A 21652-nucleotide genomic window follows, 5' to 3' on the forward strand; every position below is an offset into this window, starting at 1 on the left:
GTCTTTTGTGTTTCCATATAAATTGTGAATTTTTTTGTTCTAGTTCTGTGAAAAATGCCAGTGGTAGTTTGATAGGAATTGCATTGAATCTGTAGATTGCTTTGTGTAGTATAGCCATTTTCACAATGTTGATTCTTCCAATCCAAGAACATGGTATATCTCTCCATCTATTTGTATCATCTTTAATTTCTTTCATCACTGTCTAATAATTTTCTGCATACCGGTCTTTTGTCTCCTTAGGTAGGTTTATTACTAGATACTTTATTCTTTCTGTTGCAGTGGTAAATGGGAGTGTTTCCTTAATTTCACTTTAAGATATTTCATCACTAGTGTATAGGAATGCAAGAGATTTCTGTGCATTATTAATTTTGTATCTTGCTACTTTACCAAATTCATTGATTAGCTCTAGTAGTTTTATGGTAGCATCTTTAGGATTCTCTATGTATAGTATCATGTCATCTGCAAACACTGACAGCTTTACTTCTTCTTTTCTGATCTGGATTCCTTTTATTTCTTTTTCTTCTCTGATTGCTGTGGCTAAAACTTCCAAAACTATGTTGAATAATAGTGGTGAGAGTGGGCGACCTTATCTTGTTCCTGATCTTAGTGGAAATGGTTTCAGTTTTTCACCATTGAGGACGATGTTGGCTGTGGGTTTGTCATATATGGCCTTTATTATGTTGAGGAAAGTTCCCTCTATGCCTCCTTTCTGGAGGGTTTTTATCATAAATGGGTGTTGAATTTTGTCAAAAGATTTTTCTGCATCTATTGAGATGATCATATGGTTTTTCTCCTTCAATTTGTTAATATGGTGTATTACATTGATTGATTTCCATATATTGAAGAATCCTTGCATTCCTGGGATAAACCCCACTTGATCATGGTGTGTGATCCTTTTAATGTGTTGTTGGATTCTGTTTGTTAGTATTTTGTTGAGGAGTTTTGCATCTATGTCATCAGTGATATTGGCCTGTAGTTTTCTTTCTTTGTGACATCTTTGTCTGGTTTTGGTATCAGGGTGATGGTGGCCTCGTAGAATGAGTTTGGGAGTGTTCCTCCCTCTGCTATATTTTGGAAGAGTTTGAGAAGGATAGGTGTTAGCTCTTCTCTAAATGTTTGATAGAATTTGCCTGTGAAGCCATCTGGTCCTGGGCTTTTGTTTGTTGGAAGATTTTAAATCACAGTTTCAATTTCAGTGCTAGTGATTGGTCTGTTCATATTTTCTATTTCTTTCTGGTTCAGTCTAAGAAGGTTGTGCATTTCTAAGAATTTGTTCATTTCTTCCAGGTTGTCCATTTTATTGGCATATACTTGCTTGTAGTAATCTCTCATGATCCTTTGTTTTTGTAGTGTCAGTTGTTACTTCTCCTTTTTCATTTCTAATTCTGTTGATTTGAGTCTTCTGCCTTTTTTTCTTCATGAGTCTGGATAATGATTTATCAATTTTGTTTATCTTCTCAAAGAACTAGCTTTTAGTTTTAGTGATCTTTGCTATTGTTTCCTTCATTTCTTTTTCATTTATTTCTGATCTGATCTTTATGATTTCTTTCCTTCTGCTAACTTTGGGTTTTTTTTTGTTCTTCTTTCTTTAATTGCTTTAGGTTTAAGGTTAGGTCGTTTATTTGAGATTTTTCTTGTTTCTCGAGGTAGGATTGTATTGCTATATACCTCCCTCTTAGAACTACTTTTGCTGCATCCCATAGGTTTTGGGTCGTCGTGTTTTCATTGTCATTCATTTCTAGGTATTTTTTGATTTCCTCTTTGATTTCTTCAGTGATCTCTTGGTTATTTAGTAGTGTATTGTTTAGCCTCCATGTGTTTGTATTTTTTTTACAGTTTTTTTTCCTGTAATTGATATATAGTCTCACAGCATTGTGGTCAGAGAAGATACTAGATATAATTTCAATTTTATTAAATTCACCAAGGCTTGATTTGTGACCCAAGATTGATCTATCTTGGAGAATGTTCCATGAGCACTTGAGAAGAAAATGTATTCTGGTTTTTATGGATGGAATGTCCTATAAATATCAATTAAGTCCATCTTGTTTAATGTGTCATTTAAAGCTTGTGTTTCCTTATTTATTTTCATTTTCGATGATCTGTCCATTGGTGAAAATGGGGTGTTAAAGTTCCCTGCTATGATTGTGTTACTGTCCATTTCCCCTTTAATGGCTGTTAGCATTTGCCTTATTTATTGAGGTGCTCCTATGTTGGGTGCATAAATATTTACAATTGTTATATCACCTCCTTGGATTGATCCCTTGATCATTATGTAGTGTCCTTCTTTGTCTCTTGTATTAGTCTTTGTTTTAAAGTATATTTTATCTGATATGAGAATTGCCATTCCAGCTTTTTTTAATTTCCATTTGCATGGAATATCTTTTTCCATCCCCTCAGTTTCAGTCTGTATGTGTCCCTAGGTCTGAAGTGGGTCTCTTGTAGACAGCATATATATCGGTCTCATTTTTGTATCCATTCAGCCAGTCTGTGTCTTTTGGTTGGAGCATTTAATCCATTTACATATAAGGTAATTATTGATATGTAGGTTCCTATTACCATTTTCTTAATTGTTTTGGGTTTGTTATTGTAGGTCTTTTCCTTCTCTTGTGTCTCCTGCCTAGAGAAGTTCCTTTAACATTTGTTGTAAAGCTGGTTTGGTTGTGCTGAATTCTCTTAGCTTTTGCTTGTCTGTAAAGATTTTAATTTCTTCATCAAATCTGAATGAGATCCTTGCTGGGTAGAGTAATCTTGGTTGTAGGTTTTTCTCCTTCATCACTTTAAATATGTCCTGCCACTCCCTTCTGGCTTGCAGAGTTTCTGCTGAAAGGTGAGCTGTTAACCTTATGGAGATTCCCTTGTGTGTTATTTGTTGTTTTTCCCTTGCTGCTTTTAATATTTTTTCTTTGTATTTAATTTTTGATAGTTTGATTAATATGTGTCTTGGCATGTTTCTCCTTGGATTTATCATGTATGGGACTCTCTCTGCTTTCTGGACTCGATTAACTATTTCCTTTCCCATATTAGGGAAGTTTTCAACTGTAATCTCTTCAAATATTTTTTCAGTCCCTTTCTTTTTCTCTTCTTCTTCTGGGACCCCTATAATTCGAATGTTGGTGCGTTTAATGTTGTCCCAGAGGTCTCTGAGACTGTCCTCAGTTCTTTTCATTCTTTTTTCTTTATTCTGCTCTGCAGTAGTTATTTCCACTATTTTATCTTCCAGGTCACTTATCCGTTCTTCTGTCTCAGTTATTCTGCTATTGATCCCTTCTAGAGAATTTTTAATTTCATTTATTGTGTTGTTCATCACTGTTTGTTTGCTCTTTAGTTCTTCTAGGTCCTTGTTAAACTTGTATTTTCTCCATTCTATTTCCAAGATTTTGGATCATCTTTACTATCATTATTCTGGATTGTTTTTCAGGTAGACTGCCTATTTCCTCTTCATTTGTTAGGTCTGGTGGGTTTTTATCTTGCTCCTTCATCTGCTGTGTGTTTCTCTGTCTTCTCATTTTGCTTAACTTACTGTGTTTAGGGTCTCCTTTTTGCAGGCTGCAGGTTCATAGTCCCCGTTGTTTTTGGTGTCTGTCCCCAGTGGGTAAAGTTGGTTCAGTGGGTTGTGTAGGCTTCCTGGTGGAGGGGACTGGTGCCTGTGTTCTGGTGGATGAGGCTGGGTCTTGTCTTTCTGGTGGGCAGGTCCACGTCTGCTGGTGTGTTTTGGGGTGTCTGTGGCCTTTTTATGATTTTAGGCAGCCTCTCTACTAATTGGTGGGATTGTGTTCCTGTCTTGCTGGTTGTTTGGCATAGGGTGTCCAGCACTGTAGCTTGCTGGTCGTTGAGTGGAGCTGGGTCTTGGCATTAAGATGGAGATCTCTGGGAGATTTTCGCCATTTGATATTATGTGGAGCTGGGAGGCCTCTTGTGGACCAGTGTCTTGAACTTGGCTCTCCTACCTCAGAGGCACAGCCCTGATGCCTGGCTGGAGCACCAAGCTCCTGTTATCCACATGGCTCAGAATAAAAGGGAGAAAAGAGAGGAAGAGAGAGAGAAGGAGAGAGAGAGAGAGAGAGAAGGAGAAAGAGAGAGAGAGGGAGAGAGAGAGAAGATAAAATAAAATAAAGTAAAATAAAATAAGTTATTAAAATAATTATTAAAATTTTTTAAGTAATAAAAAAAGAAAGAAGAGAGCAACCAAACCAAAAAACAAATCCACCAATGATAACAAGTGCTAAAAACTATACAAAAAAAATCCCAGAAAACAAAAAAAAAATGGACAGACAGAACCCTAGGACAAACGGTAAAAGCAAAGCTATACAGACAAAATCACACACAGAAGCATACACATACACACTCACAAAAAGAGAAAAAGGGGAAATATATATATATATCGTTGCTCCCAAAGTCCACCTCCTCAATTTGGGATGATTCGTTGTATATTCATGTATTCCACAGATGCAGGGTACATCAAGTTGATTGTGGAGCTTTAATCCACTGCTCCTGAGGCTGCTGTGAGATACGTCCCTTTCTCTTCTTTGTTCGTACAGCTCCCGGGGTTCAGCTTTGGATTTGGACCTGCCTCTGCGTGTAGGTTGCCTGAGGGCGTCTGTTCTTCGCTCAGACAGGACGGGATTAAAGGAGCCGCTGATTCAGGGGCTCTGGCTCACTTAGGCCCGGGAGGAGGGAGGGGAGGGGCACGAAGTGCGGGGCGAGCCTGCGGCAGAGGCCGGCGTGATGTTGCACCAGCCTGAGGCGCGCCGTGCGTTCACCCGGGGAAGTTGTCCCTGGATCACGGGACCCTGGCAGTGGCGGGCTGCACAGGCTCCTGGGAGGGGAGGTGTGGATAGTGACCTGTGCTCGCACACAGGCTTCTTGGTGGCTGCAGCCGCCTTAGCGTTTCATGCCCGTCTCTGGGGTCTGCGCTGATAGCCACGGCTCGCGCCCGTCTCTGGAAATCCTTTAACAGGCACTCTTAATCCCCTCTCCTCGCGCACCAGGAAACAAAGAGGGAAGAAAAAGTCTCTAGCCTCTTTGGCAGCTCCAGACTTTTCCTCGGACTCCAGCCGTGGTGCACTAACCCCCTGCAGGCTGTGTTCACGCCGCCAACCCCAGTCCTCTCCCTGCGCTCTGACGGAAGCCCGAGCCTCAGCTCCCAGCCCCCACCCGCCCCAGCGGGTGAGCAGACAAGTCTCTCGGGCTGGTGAGTGCTGGTCGGCCCTGATCCTCTGTGCGGGAATCTCTCCGCTTTGCTCTCCGCACCCCTGTTGCTGTGCTCTCCTCCGCAGCCCTGAAGCTTTCGCCCTCCGCCACCCGCAGTCTCCGCCCGCGAAGGGGCTTCCTAGTGTGTGGAAACCTTTCCTCCTTCACATCTCCCTCCCAGAGGTGTAGGTCCCGTCCCTATTCTTTTGTCTCTGTTTTTTCTTTTTTCTTTTGCCCTACCCAGGTACACGGGGACTTTCTTGCCTTTTGGGAGGTCTGAGGTTTTCTGCCAGCTTTCAGTAGGTGTTCTGTAGGAGTTGTTCCACGTGTAGATATATTTCTGATGTATTTGTGGGGAGGAAGGTGATCACGTCTTACTCTTCCGCCGTTTTGAAGCTCCTCTCTAATGTAATTTAAAATAATGACTCTGTTTAATAACCAGCTTACAAAGTTTCTGAAAATATAATAATCAACTCTCATGAGCCCACATAAACTGGCTCCAGCACACCACTGGCAGTTGTAGTTAAAAACAAGTCTGGGGCTTCCCTGGTGGCGCAGTGGTTAAGAATCTGCCTGCCAATGCAGGGGACATGGGTTTGATCCCTGGTCCAGGAAGATCCCAAATGCCGGCGAGCACCTAGACCCGTGTGCCACAACTACTGAGCCTGCATGCCACAACTACTGAAGCCTGTGTGCCTAGAGCCCATGCTCCACCACAAGAGAAGCCACCACAATGAGAAGCCTGCACACTGCAACAAAGAGTAGCCCTCGCTCTCTGTAACTAGAGAAAGCCCGCACAGAGCAACGAAGACCCAATACAGCCAAAAATAAAAACAAAAAAACAAAAATGAGCAAAAAACCCCCAAGTCTGACGAACAGCGCTCTAAGAACCTACCACTGGTGCTATTGCTGACACTCTTGAGTGGCCAGGTGGTTTGACACTGAACTTCATGGAGTTATCTACATATTAGAAGAGAACTGTAAATTTGGCCATTTTCCTGCATATTCTTTGGCATTTGAGTCCTTAACACCTAAATTCAGATATTTCCCTTTGTCTTGTTTTTAGTTCAGCAGAACAATTTTACCCAAACATTCTAGCTCAGACTACTTTTCAGGGTTTGTTTCCACAGTGACTTTTTTTTTTAAAGTAAACCCAAGAAATTGGAAAGCCCAGTGATCTTGGTCATTTATTTATTTATTTATGGCCACACCACGTGGCTTGTGGGATCTTAGTTCCCTGACCAGGGACTGAACCCAGGCCCTCGGTAGCAGAGTCCTAACTACTGGGCCATCAGGGAATTCCCACAGTGATTTTAAATCCAGAGGGGAACTACTAGAATTCCGTAAGTTTGACTTCAAAGGGGCCCTCAGTTGTACGTGGCAATCCCATTTCCCCTCCTTTTCTCTGAAAGGACTCTTTCCTACCTTCTCCTCTTGTCCCAGACATCCTCTCCCCTCCTCGCAAGCTGGAGGTATCAGAGGTTACCATAGTGAATATTTTGATATAGCCTTCCAGTTTCTTCTGTATGGATGTACAGACATTTAAAGGCACTCATAATGTATAGGAATTGCTCGTATTAAAAAATATATTATTTGTAATTCTTTACTAAATAATAATAGCGAATATTCATTGACCTTTTGTGTCTACCACTACCCTGTGTAAGTGTGTATGTAATAGAATCTCAATTTGAAATGACTGAATTTTGACTCACCTAACCTATAGTCCAGATGGTTGATGATGTCATGGAGGCTCCAGGTCCTCTCTGTTTTTATATGCTACTCGACACAAAGTTGGCTTCATTCTTTGAGTGGTTTTTCCCTTGCTCATGGCTGCAGCAGCAATTTGCTGTGCTCCTCTGTTCATATCCATCCAGGGTCAGAGAGATTGATTATATGTAGCTTCTTTCCAGAAGATTCCAAGAAGGCTCTCCTCATGTCTCATGAGCCCAAATTGGCTGAGGCCTGTCTATCCTTGAACAACCAGTGGTGTGTGGGGTCTGGATACACGATCAGCTCAGACGAGCAGCAAGAGGGGGCTGGGTGTGGAGGAGTCATTACAGGCCTTCTCGATGGCACTCAGGTTATTTTCTTTTTTTTTTTTTTTTTTTCCCAGTACACGGGCCTCTCACTGTTGTGGCCTCTCCTGTTGCGGAGCACAGGCTCCGGATGCGCAGGCTCAGCGGCCATGGCTCACGGGCCCAGCCGCTCCGCGGCACGTGGGATCTTCCCGGGCCAGGGCACGAACCCGTGTCGCCTGCGTGGGCAGGCGGACTCTCAACCACTGCGCCACCAGGGAAGCCCTCAGGTTATTTTTTAATCCTACTTTGTCACCCACTTTCCTTAACAATATCTGACAAACATTTTCAATTTTCCTTCTAAATTGTGGCTTGAAATAACTGCATTATTTGTTTATTCAGTATTTAATTGGCATCTGACCAATTATCTCACTGTTTCATGGAACCTAATAGATGCAGGACTATAGTGCATATTTAAAAATAAATAATTTTTTAAACACTAATAGTGGCTAATATCTTATGAGCATTTACTATTTGCCAGGCATTATGCCAGCAACACTGCGTACATTATTGTCAGTAACTTCCTTACTTCCCAAATCCTGGCTTCAATCCTCAAGTCCCTTGAACACTTCAACTCACGCCAGGCTAGCCTCCAGCCCCCTCATTCCACAGTGCGGTGTTTGACAAGGTCAGGCTCCACAGTGCTAAATCCAGTGGTCACTGCTCTGTCCCCATTCTCCTCCATCTTTCAGTAGAATTCAGTAATCTACTCTTTCCTGCAAAGCTGAACTCTTGCATCTTTCAAGATCCCACACACTTCTGAATTTTCTCCTGTTCACTGGCTGCACTGTCTCAGCTTCATCTCTAAATGTTGCATCTCAGGGCTTGATTCTAGGCCCTTTTCTCTGTCTATCTATGGTCTCTGCCTAGGTGAATTTATCTATCATCTATTTGCTGATACTTCCCAAAGTTATATCTCCAGATGGGACATTTTTCCTCAGCTTCAGATTGTCTAATGGCCCTCCATGTCCACATGTCTGCTGTGACACCTAGCAGGCATCTCAAAGTGTTATGACCAAGGCAGAATTTTGGATTCCTCCCCCTCACTCTCCCAACTCTTCCTTCCCCAGTCTTCCTAATCTCAGTAAGTGACACCCCAAATGATCACTCAAGGTCCCAACAGAAGACAAAAATCACATCTGCTATTTGAACAGAGAATTAACTAGGTATAAAATTGTTAACTAGAAAGTTAGTATAAGGTTGCTAACTGGGGCTTCCCTGGTGGCTCAGTGGTTGAGAGTCTGCCTGCCGATGCAGGGGACGAGGGTTCGTGCCCCGGTCCAGGAGGATCCCACATGCCGTGGAGCGGCTGGGCCCGTGAGCCATGGCTGCTGAGCCTGCGCGTCCAGAGCCTGTGCTCCACAACAGTGAGAGGCCTGCGTACTGCAAAAAAAAAAAAAAAAAAAAAAGGTTGCTAACTGAAAGGATAAAAAGAGGACTCTAATGTATGGTGGAGATAGCAACTGCAGGAAATAGCTATGGTCCTGAGGGCTGAAAACAGAGGGAAGAGCCTGGAATTATTAACATTTAGAAATGTAAAGGAGGGGGCCCCCTGCAGAGCGGAAAGTCTGATTTCTGAGAAGGGGCTCTACTTGGCTGGTGTTGCTGTGTCTCCAAGGAGGGTACAATGAAGTTAGTTAGTTCTGCAAGAGCTGGAAAAACTGACCTGGATTCAACCGCTGCTACTGGAAGGAAGAGCTGCAGCTGGTGGAAGAAGCTTTGTTAGGATGACTCATTCAGAAATAGGAAGCAGAGGGGAGCAGCAAGTCCCTTCTTCCTCCTCAGCCTTGCATCTCCCCGAGCACCTGCAATTGTCGGGGCCCAGTGGAGAGCCAACTGGCCAAGCAGAAAAGTGATTTCCAGAGTTCCAGCCCCCAGTTTCATAAAGCAGAGTAGAGAAGGGGAAATTTGGAGCTAAAGACAAGAAATAATCTCATAACTATCACAGCCGTCTGCCTGGTTGATCAAGCCAAAAGCCTAGGAGTGATCACTGTTTCCTCTTTCTTTTCCTTGTATCCAATGCATCACCACATCCTGAAAGTTCTACCTCCAGAATGTCTTCTAAATCTGCTTGCTTCTCTCCATCCAGACACTGCCACCCTTTAACCTAAATCACCATTGTCAAGGGTAGATGAGTGCAGCGGTCATCCTGGTACTGCTGACTCCTGGCTTCCTGAAATGTATCTTCTCACAGCAACGTGAGTGATCTCTTCAAACATAAACACTCTAGTAGCTGCATGTAGAATAAACCCAAACTCCTCACCGTGGTCTGGGTTGCCTCTCTCTTGGTCTTCTATCACTCTAGCCACACCGGCCTTCTTTCTTTTTTGAACCTGCCAAGCCGGATCCAACCTCAGGCCTTGCTCTTGCCCTTCTCTCTGCCTGAACCTTCCCCACTCCCCCGCCACCCCACACTCTTCACAGAACTGGCTCCTTATCATTCACACCTCAGCTCAAGTGTTCCCTTCTCAGAGAGGGCTTCTCCTTTAAAGTAGTGCCCTTTCGGGGCAATTACAGTGATCTCGTTCATTTATTTGTTACAGTGGGCCCTTTTCCCCAAAGGAATGAAAGCTTGAGAGGACAGGGACATTGCTCTATTTATCCCTCTATTCTCAGCAGCTAGGACAAATGCCTGGCAAGTAGAAGGAACTTAATAAATGGTTGTTAAATTATGAATTTCATTTAGTTCTCAGAACAATTTTTCCCCGTTATACAGATGATGAAATAAGGGTACAGAGAGGATAAATAAAATTACCCCATGGCAGGACCAAAAAAAAATTTAACCTGTATAAGTCTAACTAAAGTTTAAACTCTTAATTTTAAGACTACGTTTTAGCCTTTAATTTGTACATGTAACACCTAGATTGTATGCTCCTCCAAAGGAGCCATAGTTTAGATAAATTTTTCTCTTTATCTCCTAAGAAAAATGTCCATTAGCTTTTCACAGTCATCTGTTCTACTGTGGAGCAGATTTTTTACTGCAACTTCTAAAAGTCATGGAGGGAATTGACAGCCAGCTCTTTTGAATGAGCACGGTGGATTATTTTAAGAAGATAAAATTTTTCTAGATGCTGCCGTCCATGAATAGGTTTTAGGAAAGAACACCATAGGTGACACAAATCTTCCTTTTTGAAAAGGAAAGCCAAGTGTTGGATTCCAGTTGGTAAATGGAACACAGTTTGTTCATCCAAGCTTTCATATCATATTTTTCTGCTGATCTAAGTTAGCTTCTCAGCGTCTGATCCCCTTTCTCTGTCACAACTCTTTAGGTCATATTATGAAGTAAGAAAAAAATTCTCAGATCTTGTATCACTTAAAAAAATTCAAGTTAGGGCTTTCCTGGTGGCGCAGTGGTTGAGAGTCCGCCTACCGATGCAGGGGACACAGGTTCATGCCCCGGTCCGGGAAGATCCCACATGCCGCGGAGCGGCTGGGCCTGTGAGCCATGGCCGCTGAGCCTGCGCGTCTGGAACCTGTGCTCCGCAACGGGAGAGGCCACACAGTGAGAGGCCCCTGTACCACACACACAAAAAATTCAAGTTATTATGCTGGGAGGGTTTTCACAGAGGTAGAATCAGCATTATCTCAAATTTCCCATGAGTGTGCCAACCATAATGAAAGGTTGCTGAGAAATACTTTATTTCCATCAAACAACCACTTTGGGGAAATGGAGCCATGGGTGTTTCCCACTGCTCCCGGCTCTAAAGCCTTTCTAAACAGGTTCATTTTAGTTCCTTAGGTATTAGCTAGAGTCATACTGGAAAATCTCTACAAAATGAAATAGTAATGTGTTCCTAAATTATGGGATTATTTTCTGTGCTTTATGCATTTAAAGGATCTATATGAATTAGCCATGAGCAAATATTTCCAGGTATGGTCTACACTCATTACCTTACCTCTTCTTAAAATGACAATCCTTCAGGTTGCTGAGATTTCCCACCGATAGATATCTATTTTACACAGCTCCTCACTTTGCAGTAATTTCTTCTACCAGAAACTGGCTTAAGAGAAGTGGCAATCAAGGAAGGCTGGGATGCATTTAATGAGACACATGACAAAATAAATTCTGTTTATGTTAGGAAGAAAATATAACATACTGAAAACATGTTGCACACTTACTGATTTCCAAATCTTATTTAAAAGTTTCCTGGCCTTTATGCCTAGCAGTGGCAAAAGGTATGGGATGGTAAAACTGTCTTATAATCTTCCTGCAGGACTATGCTTATCCTGAAGTTCAGTCATGGCTCGGTCTTAGTGCCAGTTTTCTCATCACAACATGAAAAGCCAATAACTCTGGTATTCTTCTCATACCCCAATGCCAGGATTATAATAGGGTAGGCATTTTTACCTTGTTTGTATGTCTTCCTAGGAAACAGTACACTGCAGGATTTCACCTTATCAGATTGGCAAAGAATAAAAGCCTGACAGTACTGAGTGTTGACAAGGATGTAGAACAATGAGAACATTCATGCAATGCTGATGGAAATATAAATTGGTCAATTCCCTTGGAAATCAACTTGTCAGTATTTAGAATAGTTAAAAATATACATAACCTCAGACCTAGCAAAATTTCTTCTAGGAATAATGAATTTTTATGTAAGAAAACACTTATAAGAATGTTCATTACAGCCTTATTGGTAATTGTAAAAATTGGAAACAGGATAAATTTCCACAGAAAGTAGAATAAATTGTGGGGTATTTAACACAATAGAATACAAAAATTAATGAACTCATTAGCTCTGCATGTTTCAACATGGATACATCTATAAAATATAATGTTATAAAAAGCAAGTTGCAGAAGGATGTGTACAGTATGATACTATTTATGTTACTTGTAAAAGCATGCAAAACAATCATCTGTGCTGTTTATAATCATATATATCAATATATAGTATAAAAACGTGAATGGGATTTGCAAACACCAAATTCAGGGTACACAGAGAAATTGCGTAGACAATACAGGAGCTTGAAATAAATCTGTACTTCATTTCCTAAAACAAATACAAGCTCTAAAACAAATAAACCAAAATGTTGACATTTTACAGTGTTGGGCTGTGGATACACTGACATTTTGTATACTTTCTTATTTTTGAAATGTTAGGGGGAAAAAGCCATTACCTTTGTGGGTAGTTTATCTTCATTCATTAAACAAGGGTTGAGCCTCTTCTATGAGTCAGGCACTATTTTAGCTGCTAGGAGTCAAAGAGTCCCTGTCCTCAGAAGATTTAGAATCTAGTGGAAGATGATCCTGAATGCACCCACTATGGTCCCATGACAATTAATTTTTACCTCTCTTATCACCTTCTGCTTCATATTATGGCATATTATGGTTTCAGTTTTAATTACATCTTTCTTTCTGTAGTAGTGCTATCCAATAGAACTTTCTGCATTAATCAAAATATTCTATATATGTGCAATCCAGTATGGTAGCCATTAACCACTATGTAGCTGTTAAACACTTGAAACATAGCTAGTATGACGGAAACTGAATTTTCAATTTTAATTAATTTAAATTTAAATAACCACATGTGGCTAGCAGCTACCATATTGGACAGCACCATTGTAAGAGTTTATGCCCTTTGACGGCAGGGACTGTGTCTTTCTCATCTTTATAGCCCCACTTCAAGTCCTGCCTTCACCCCCAGGGCACCTGACCAGATACTGTATCTCATACAAGACATTTGATAAATATCTGTTATATCGAATCCCGGAATTGAGTCCTTTCAGTGCCATTAACTAGCATGTGCTCCAAGGAAATTCCCTTAATCTCTGTATATTCATTTACCTACTGATCAAACATGAACTGTACACCAATTCTGTTCCAAGCTGAGGGGATATAAATATAAATAAAACATAGTCCCTTTCCTTGAGGAATTCATAATCTTGCCTGGGCAATAGTTCATTCAGACATAACATTTTATGTCAGAGGATTAATCCTGAGGATTTCTAAATTCTCTTCCAGCCCTAACATTCTATAAGTACATTCACTGAACTGTTCATTTGTGCCTATGTTCACTTTCAGAGTTTATGCAAATAGGCAATAAAATGAAGATATCTAAACCCATCAAGAGCACTTTGATCTCATTCTTTTATTCATTTTACAAATATTTACTGAACATCATTTATGGATGTTTTGATTGCCTCCTCTTTACCCCATTGGTGAGGGAGGGATTCTCGCCTTAGGATTATGGGGATGGCCAACCACACAATACCCATCACTGGACACAGGAGCTTGAGAGCAGGTTGTTAGTCACATATAGTCACAGCCTGGGCTGGGACACCACAGAGCAGGCAGGGCCACGCAGGGGTTTCACTCAGGAATAGAGTAAACAACCAGGTGCTGTGAAGGCAGGCTTTGTAGTCTCAGGAGGGTGAGATGCCCTCTGGTTCCTGAAGGATACTGTGACTGACTCATCTGAATGATTCCATGGGCTGGCAGGGAACACCCTAGTCAAGGATAAGCCAGAACTGTGCCTGGTGCATTTGATAAGGAGGATTGTCCTTACCCACGAGAGCAGAATACGGTAGGAAATTGTAATTAGGCCATTTGAGGCCCTCCTGATTTTACCACCCATGTCAAGGCAGTATATGATGTTAAGCCTTGATTTTAGGGCTTGCACCAAGTTCTATACTAGGCACCGTCATGTGCAAGATAAGAATAAGAGGTTCCTGCCACTATGGGTCTTATGGTTTAAGTTTCAGGGACATGTTGGTGGAATTGGTGGACTATAATGGTCTTTCCATCTCTCTAATTCTGCCATGGGCCCAGGGCCCAACAGAATGGAGAATGGCTCCTTTGGCCACTAGAGGGCATTTCCTGCTTTCTGCATAGGCCTCTGTTTCCCTGAGGTTTAACTACAACGGCGAGTTTCGTGCACTGACCGATTCTTAAGGTTGGTACACATCAGAATCACTTGGGAAAAATCTTTAAACAGAGGTCTACCCCCAAAGATTCTGATTCTATAGGAATAGGATTGAGCTTGGGCTTCTGTCATTTGAACATGTTTCCCAAGCGATTTTGATAGATAAGCAGAGATGAACCACCAAACAATTTAGTGAGATAGCCTATGTTCTGATTTTCAAGGGTTCCCGTTTTATTTCTTTTCTAGCTTTATTGAGATATAATTGACATATAACATTGTGTAAGATGTACAACATGTTGATTTGATATACTTATAAAGTGATTACCGCCATCACACCTCTATCACCTCACATAATTACCATTTCTTTTTTTTTAACATCTTTATTGGAGTATAATTGCTTTACAATGTTGTATTAATTTCTGCTGTATAACAAGGTGAATCAGCTATATGTACACATATATCTTCATATCTCCTCCCTCTTGCGTCTCCCTCCCACCCTCTCTATCCCACCACTCTAGGTGGTCGCAAAGCACCGAGCTGATCTCCTTGTGCTATGCGGCTGCTTCCCACTAGCTATCTATTTTACAGTTGGTAGTGTATAAATGTCAATGTTTCTCTCCACTTTGTCCCAGCTTTCCCTTACCCCTCCCCATATCCTCAAGTCCATTCTCTACATCTGTGTCTTTATTCCTGTCCTGCCCCTTGGTTCATCAAAACCATTATTTTTTTATAGATTCCATATATATGTGTTAGCATACAGTGTTTGTTTTTCACTTTCTGACTTCCTTCACTCTTTATGACAGACTCTAGGTCCATCCACCTCACTGCAAATAACTCAATTTCGTTTCTTTATATGGCTGAGTAATAGTCTATTGTATATATGTGCCACATCTTCTTTATCCATTCATCTGTCGATGTACACTTAGGCTGCTTCCATGTCCTGGCTATTGTAAGTAGTGCTGCAATGAGCATTCTGGTACATGACTCTTTTTGAATTATGGTTTTCTCAGGGTATATGCCCAGTAGTGGGATTGCTGGGTCGTATGGTAGTTCTCTTTTTAGGTTTTTAAGGAACCTCCATACTGTTCTCCATAGTGGCTGTATCGATTGACATTCCCACCAACAGTGCAAGAGGGTTCCCTTTTCTCCACACCCTCTCCAGCATTTATTATTTGTAGATTTTTCGATGATAGCCATTCTGAATGGTGTGAGGTGATACCTCATTAAAGTTTTGATTTACATTTCTCTAATGATTAGTGATGTTGAGCATCTTCTCATGTGTTTGTTGGCAATCTGTATATCTTCTTTGGAGAAATGTCTATTTAGATCTTCTGCCCATTTTTGGATTGGGTTGTTTGTTTTTGTGATATTGAGCTGCATGAGCTGCTTGTATACTTTGGAGATTAATCCTTTGTCAGTTCCTCCATTTGCAACTATTTTCCCCCATTCTGAGGGTTGTCTTTTCTGTGGTTTCCTTAGCTGTGCAAAAGCTTTTAGGTTTCATTAGGTCCCATTTGTTTATTTTTGTTTTTATTTCCATTTCTCTAGGAGGTGGGTCAAAAAAGATTTTGCTGTGATTTATGTCAAACAGTGTTCTTCCTATGTTTTCCTCTAAGAGTTTGATAGTGTCTGGCCTTACATTTAGGTCTTTAACCCATTTTGAGTTTATTTTTGTGTATGGTGTTAGGAAGTGTTCTAATTTCATTCTTTTACATGTAGCTGTCCAGTTTTCCCAGCACCCCTTATTAAAGAGGCTGTTCTTTCTCCATTGTATATTCTTGCCTCCTTTATCAAAAATAAGGTGACCATATGTGTATGGGTTTATCTCTGGGCTTTCTATCCTGTTCCATTGATGTACGTTTCTGTTTTTGTGCCAGTACCATACTGTCTTGATTACTGTAGCTTTGTAGTATAGTCTGAAGTCCAGGAGCCTGATTCCTACAGCTCCGTTTTTCTTTCTCAAGATTGCTTTTGCTATTCGGGGTCTTTTGTGTTTCCATACAAATTGTGCAATTTTTTGTTCTAGTTCTGTGAAAAATGCCATTGGTGTATTTTTTTGTTTGTTTGTTTTTTTTGTTACGCGGGCCTCTCACTTTTGTGGCCTCTTCTGTTGCAGAGCACAGGCTCTGGACGCACAGGCTCAGCAGCCATGGCTCACGGGCCCAGCCACTCCGTGCCGTGTGGGATCTTCCCGGACCGGGGCACGAACCTGTGTCCCCTGCATCAGCAGGCAGACTCTCAAACACTGTGCCACAAGGGAAGCCCACCATTGGTGGTTTGATAGGGATTGTATTGAATCTGTAGATTGCTTTGGGTAGTATAGTCATCTTCACAATGTTGATTCTTCCAATCTAAGAATATGGTATATCTCTCCATCTGTTTGTATCATCTTTAATTTCTTTCATCAGTGTCTTATAGTTTTCTGTATACAGGTCTTTTGTCTCCTTAGGTAGGTTTATTCCTAAGTATTTTATTCTTATTTTTGCAATGGTAAACGTGAGTGTTTTCTTAATTTCTCTTTCAGGTTTTTCATCATTAGTGTAGAGGAATGCAAGAGACTTCAGCACATTAATTTTGTATCCTGCTACTCTACCAAATTCATTGGTTACCTCTAGTAGTTTTCTGGTAGCATCTTTAGGATTCTCTATGTATAGTATCATGTCATCTGCAAACACTGACAGCTTTACTTCTTCTTTTCTGATTTGGATTCCTTTCATTTCTTTTTCCTCTCTGATTGCTGTGGCTAAAACTTCCAAAACTATGTTGAATAATAGTGGTGAGAGTGGGCAACCTTGTCTTGTTCCTGATCTTAGAGGAAATGATTTCCATTTTTCACCATTGAGAACGATGTTGGCTGTGGGTTTGTCCTATATGGCCTTATTATGTTGAGGTAAGTTCACTCTATGCCTGCTTTCTGGAGAGTTTTTATCATAAATGGGTGTTGAGTTTTGTCAAAAGCCTTTTCTGCATCTATTGAGATTATCATATGGTTTTTCTCCTTCAATTTGTTAATATGGTGTATCACATTGATTGATTTGCATATGTTGAAGAATCCTTGCATCCCTGAGATAAACCCCACTTGATCGTGGTGTATGATCCTTTTAATGTGCCGTTGGATTCTGTTTGCTAGTATTTTGTTGAGGATTTTTGCATCTATGTTCATCAGTGATATTGGTCTGTAGTTTTCTTTTTTTGTGACATCTTTGTCTGGTTTTGGTATCAGGGTGATGGTGGCCTCGTAGAATGAGTTTGGGAGTATTCCTCCCTGTGCTATATTTTGGAAGAGTTTGAGAAGGATAGGTGTTAGCTCTTCTCTAAATGTTTTATAGAATTTGCCTGTGAAGCCATCTGGTCCTAGGCTTTTGTTTGTTCGAAGATTTTTAATCACAGTTTCATTTTCAGTGCTTGTGACTGACATGTTTATATATTCTATTTCTTCCTGGTTCAGTCTCAGAAGATTTTGCTTTTTTAAGAATTTGTCCGTTTCTTCCAGGTTGTCCATTTTGTTGGCATAGAGTTGCTTGTAGTAATCTGTCATGATCTTTGGATTTCTGCAGTGTCAGTTGTTACTCTTTTTCATTTCTAATTCTATTGATTTGAGTCTTCTCCCTGTTTTTCTTGATGATTCTGGCTAATGGTTTATGAATTTTGTTTATCTTCTCAAAGAACCAGCTTTTAGTTTTATTAATCTTTGCTATTATTTCCTTCATTTATTTCTCATCTGATCTTTACGATTTCCTTCCTTCTGCTAATTTCTTTCTTCTGCTAACTTTCTTTCCTTCTTCTAATCGTTTTCTTTGTTCTTCTTTCTCTAATTGCTTTAGGTATAAGGTTAGGTTGTTTATTTGAGATTTTTCTTATTTCTTAAGGTAGGATTGTATTGCTATAAACTTCCCTCTTAGAAATGCTTTTGCTGCATCCCATAGGCTTTGGGTCATTGTGTTTTCACTGTCATTTGTTCCTAGGTATTTTTTGATTTCATCTTTGATTTCCTCAGTGATCTCTTGGTTATTTAGTAGTGTATTGTTTAGTCTCCAAGTGTTTGTATTTTTTTACAGGTTTTTCTTCCTGTAATTGATATCTAGTCTCATAGTGTTGTGGTGGAAAAGATACTTGATACGATTTCAATTTTCTTAAATTTACCAAGGCTTGATTTGTGACCAAAGATATGGTCTATCCTGGAGAATGTTCCATGAGCACTTGATAAGAAAGTGTATTCTGTTGTTTTTGGATAGAATGTCCTATAAATATCAATAAGTCCATCTGGCTTAATGTGTCGTTTAAAGCTTGTGTTTCCTTATTTATTTTCATTTTTGATGATCTGTCCATTGGTGAAAGTGGGGTTTTAAAGTCCCCTACTCTGATTGTGTTACTGTCGATTTCCCCTTTTATGGCTGTTACTATTTGCCTTATGTATTTGAGGTGCTCCTATGTTGGGTGCATAAATACTTACAATTATTATTTCTTCTTCCTGGATTGATCCCTTGATCATTATGTAGTGTCCTTCTTTGCCTCTTGTAATAGTCTTTATTTTAAACTCTATTTTGTCTGATATGATAATTGCTACTCCAGCTTTCTTTTGATTTCCATTTGCATGGAGTATCTTTCTCCATCCCATCACTTTCAGTCTGTATGTGTCCCTAGGTCTGAAGTGGTTCTCTTTTAGACAGCATATGTACAGGTCTTGTTCTTGTGTCCATTCAGCCAGTCTATGTCTTTTGTTTGGAGCATTTAATCCATTTACATTTAAGGTAATTATCAATATGTAGGCTCCTATTACCATTTTCTAAATTGTTTTGGATTTGTTATTGTAGGTCTTTTCCTTCTCTTGTGTTTCCTGCCTAGAGAATTTCCTTTAACATTTGTTGTAAGGCTGGTTTGGTGGTGCTGAATTCTCTTAGCTTTTGCTTATGTGTAAAGGTTTTAATTTCTCCATTGAATGTGAAATCCTTGCTGGGTAGAGTAATCTTGGTTGTAAGTTTTTCCCTTTCATCACTTTAAATATGTCCTGCCACTCCCTTCTGCCTTGCAGAGTTTCTGCTGAAAGATCAGCTGTTAACCTTATGGGGAGTCCCTGGTATGTTATTTGTTGCTTTTCCCTTGATGCTTTTAATATTTTTTCTTTGTATTTAATTTTTGATAGTTCGATTAATATGTGTCTTGGTGTGTTTCTCCTTGGATTTATCCTGTATGGTACTCTCTGTGCTTCCTGGACTTGATTGACTATTTCCTTTCCCCTGTTAGGGAAGTTTTCGACTATAAACTCCTCAAATATTTTCTCAGACCCTTTCTTTTTCTCTTCTTCTTCTGGGACCCCTATAATTTGAATTTTGGTGTGTTTAATATTGTCCCAGAAGTCTCTGAAACTATCCTCAATTCTTTTCATTCTTTTTTCTTATTCTGCTCTGTGGTAGTTATTTCCACTATTTTATTTTCCAGGTCACCTATCCGATCTTCTGCCTCAGTTATTCTGCTATTGATTCCTTGTAGAGAATTTTTAATTTCATTTATTGTGTTGTTTGTCGTTGTTTGTTTGCTCTTCAGTTCTTCTAATTCCTTGTTAAACATTTATTTTCTCCATTCTATTTCTAAGATTTTGGATCATCTTTACTATAATTACTATGAATTCTTTTTCAAGTGGGTTGCCTATTTCGTCTTAATTTTTTAGTCTTGTAGGTTTTTACCTTACTCCTTTGTCTATAACATATTTTTTTGTCATTTCTTTTTGTTTGTTGGTTTTTGATGGGTGGTGATGTATTCCTGTCTTACTGGTTATTTGGCCTGAGATGTCCAGCACTGAAGTTTGCAGGCAGTTGGATAGAGCTGGGTCTTGGTGCTGAGATGAGGACCTCCAGGAGGCCTCACTAGACTGATATTCCCTGGGGTGTAGGTTCTCTGTTAGTCCAGCAGTTTGCACTCGGAGCTCCCACCACAGGAACTTGGGCCCAACCTCCAGCCTGGGAACCAAGATCCCGCAAGCAGCTGGTTTGTCAAAAAAAACTTTAAAAAGTGTGGCGGAGGTACGCAGTGGGGCTGAGGAGGTGTCTAAACTTCACTGTCTGAAATGCACAGTTACATGGAAAGGGCAGCTGCTGTCACAGGGGTCCATGGTGAGGAATGGCATCTTGGCTCCCGATGAGTCCTGGAAACCCACTCTCGGCCGAACAAACGCTGCTGCTGCTGGTCAGGCTCCTTGCCTCTGAAGCAGAAACCATTTCTTTTTTGTGGTGAGAACATTTAAGATATACTCCCTTAGTAACTTTCAGGTATATAATAAACTGTTATTAATTATAATAACCATGTTACATATTAGATCCCCAGACCTTACCCATATTATAACTGGAAGTTTGTGACTGTTGACCAACATCTCCCCATTTCCCTCACCCCCAGCCTCTGGTAGCCAATATTCTACTGTTTCTATGAGTTCAGCTTTTTAAGATTCTACATATAGGCGAGAGCATACAGTATTTGTCTTTCTCTGTCTGATTTGTTTCACTTAGCATAATGCCTGCTTAGTGCACGTGCTTCTTAAGCATAATGCGCTTAGCATAAGGCTGCCCTGAGTCTGGATGCAAAAGCTGGGTTGAGATTTGAAGCAAAGTGAAGGTGGAAGATTGACTCTGTCACCAGTGCCATGCTGTGCTTGTCATCTGGGCTCCTAGAGCCACATGCTTGGAAATCACATCCTTTGGTTTCTGGCTCTAGACCAACCCCTCTGGCCAGTGGGACCTGTGTGAGTGTTGGGTGAGGGGTGGGGGGAACCAAAGGAACCCCCCCCGACACCTCCCACCCAAGCCAGACACAAAATTCGTCTCTTCTTCCTCTCAAAGAAATAAATGCTCTCAAGCATTCACTTCCACAAGTAGAAGTCAGCAGCCTGCGGACAGTTAAGCCTGAAGAGATTCTAGACTCAGGTAGGGTGTCCTGCCACAAACAAATACGTGCAGGTTATCATCCTCATCCCCTGACTCATTCCCATCTCATTCGATTCTGAGAAACAGGAAGCAAGGGGTCATAATGATCAGAAAGAACCTGATTTTCCATCACTTGAACACTGAGTCACCGAGTCTTTAATTGTCCTCTTTCTGTTAAGGTTTTATTGTGCTGGTTTTGTTGTTATTATTGCTTTGTTTTGTGAGTAAAATGGGCTCCCCATTTCAAAACCTTAAGTGCGTTCTTGAGTGATATTTTTATAGTTGTTTGTTTTAAAATCAATGTAAATACTTGATTTTAAATATCCCTTAAAAAAGGTTGAAAGGAAAACTCCAGGCAAAGAGAACCACTGAGTTATTTAAGGATTGTAGACTTCCTTTCAAAGCAGTTATGCTAACTTATGAAAGATGTACTCCCTGCAAGGTAATGCGAGTTCATCTAGAAAAGGCAAGTGTCCTACTTGCAGGTAAGCTGAGAATTCATCCCTGCCCTCCAGTGACTGTAAGATACACACATGCGCCACTAGTATATTTATTAGTTGTCAGGAATTTTTTTAAAGCTCCCAGGGCTAAATTACAATGTCCTCTTCCA

At 40.6% G+C, this 21652-nt stretch overlaps 1 long non-coding RNA gene across 1 annotated transcript; it reads right to left on the minus strand.

Moving 5' to 3' along the window:
* Positions 1-3294: 3294 nt before the first annotated feature.
* Positions 3295-19904, minus strand: LOC116761286. Its single transcript, XR_004351940.1, has 3 exons — positions 19695-19904; positions 9257-9262; positions 3295-3346 (listed from the first exon to the last, which is right to left on the minus strand). It is a non-coding gene; the product is annotated as an uncharacterized LOC116761286 (long non-coding RNA).
* Positions 19905-21652: the final 1748 nt, after the last annotated feature.

Source organism: Phocoena sinus, chromosome 10, assembly GCF_008692025.1.
Source record: "Phocoena sinus isolate mPhoSin1 chromosome 10, mPhoSin1.pri, whole genome shotgun sequence".
Classification (NCBI taxonomy): Eukaryota; Metazoa; Chordata; class Mammalia; order Artiodactyla; family Phocoenidae; genus Phocoena; species Phocoena sinus.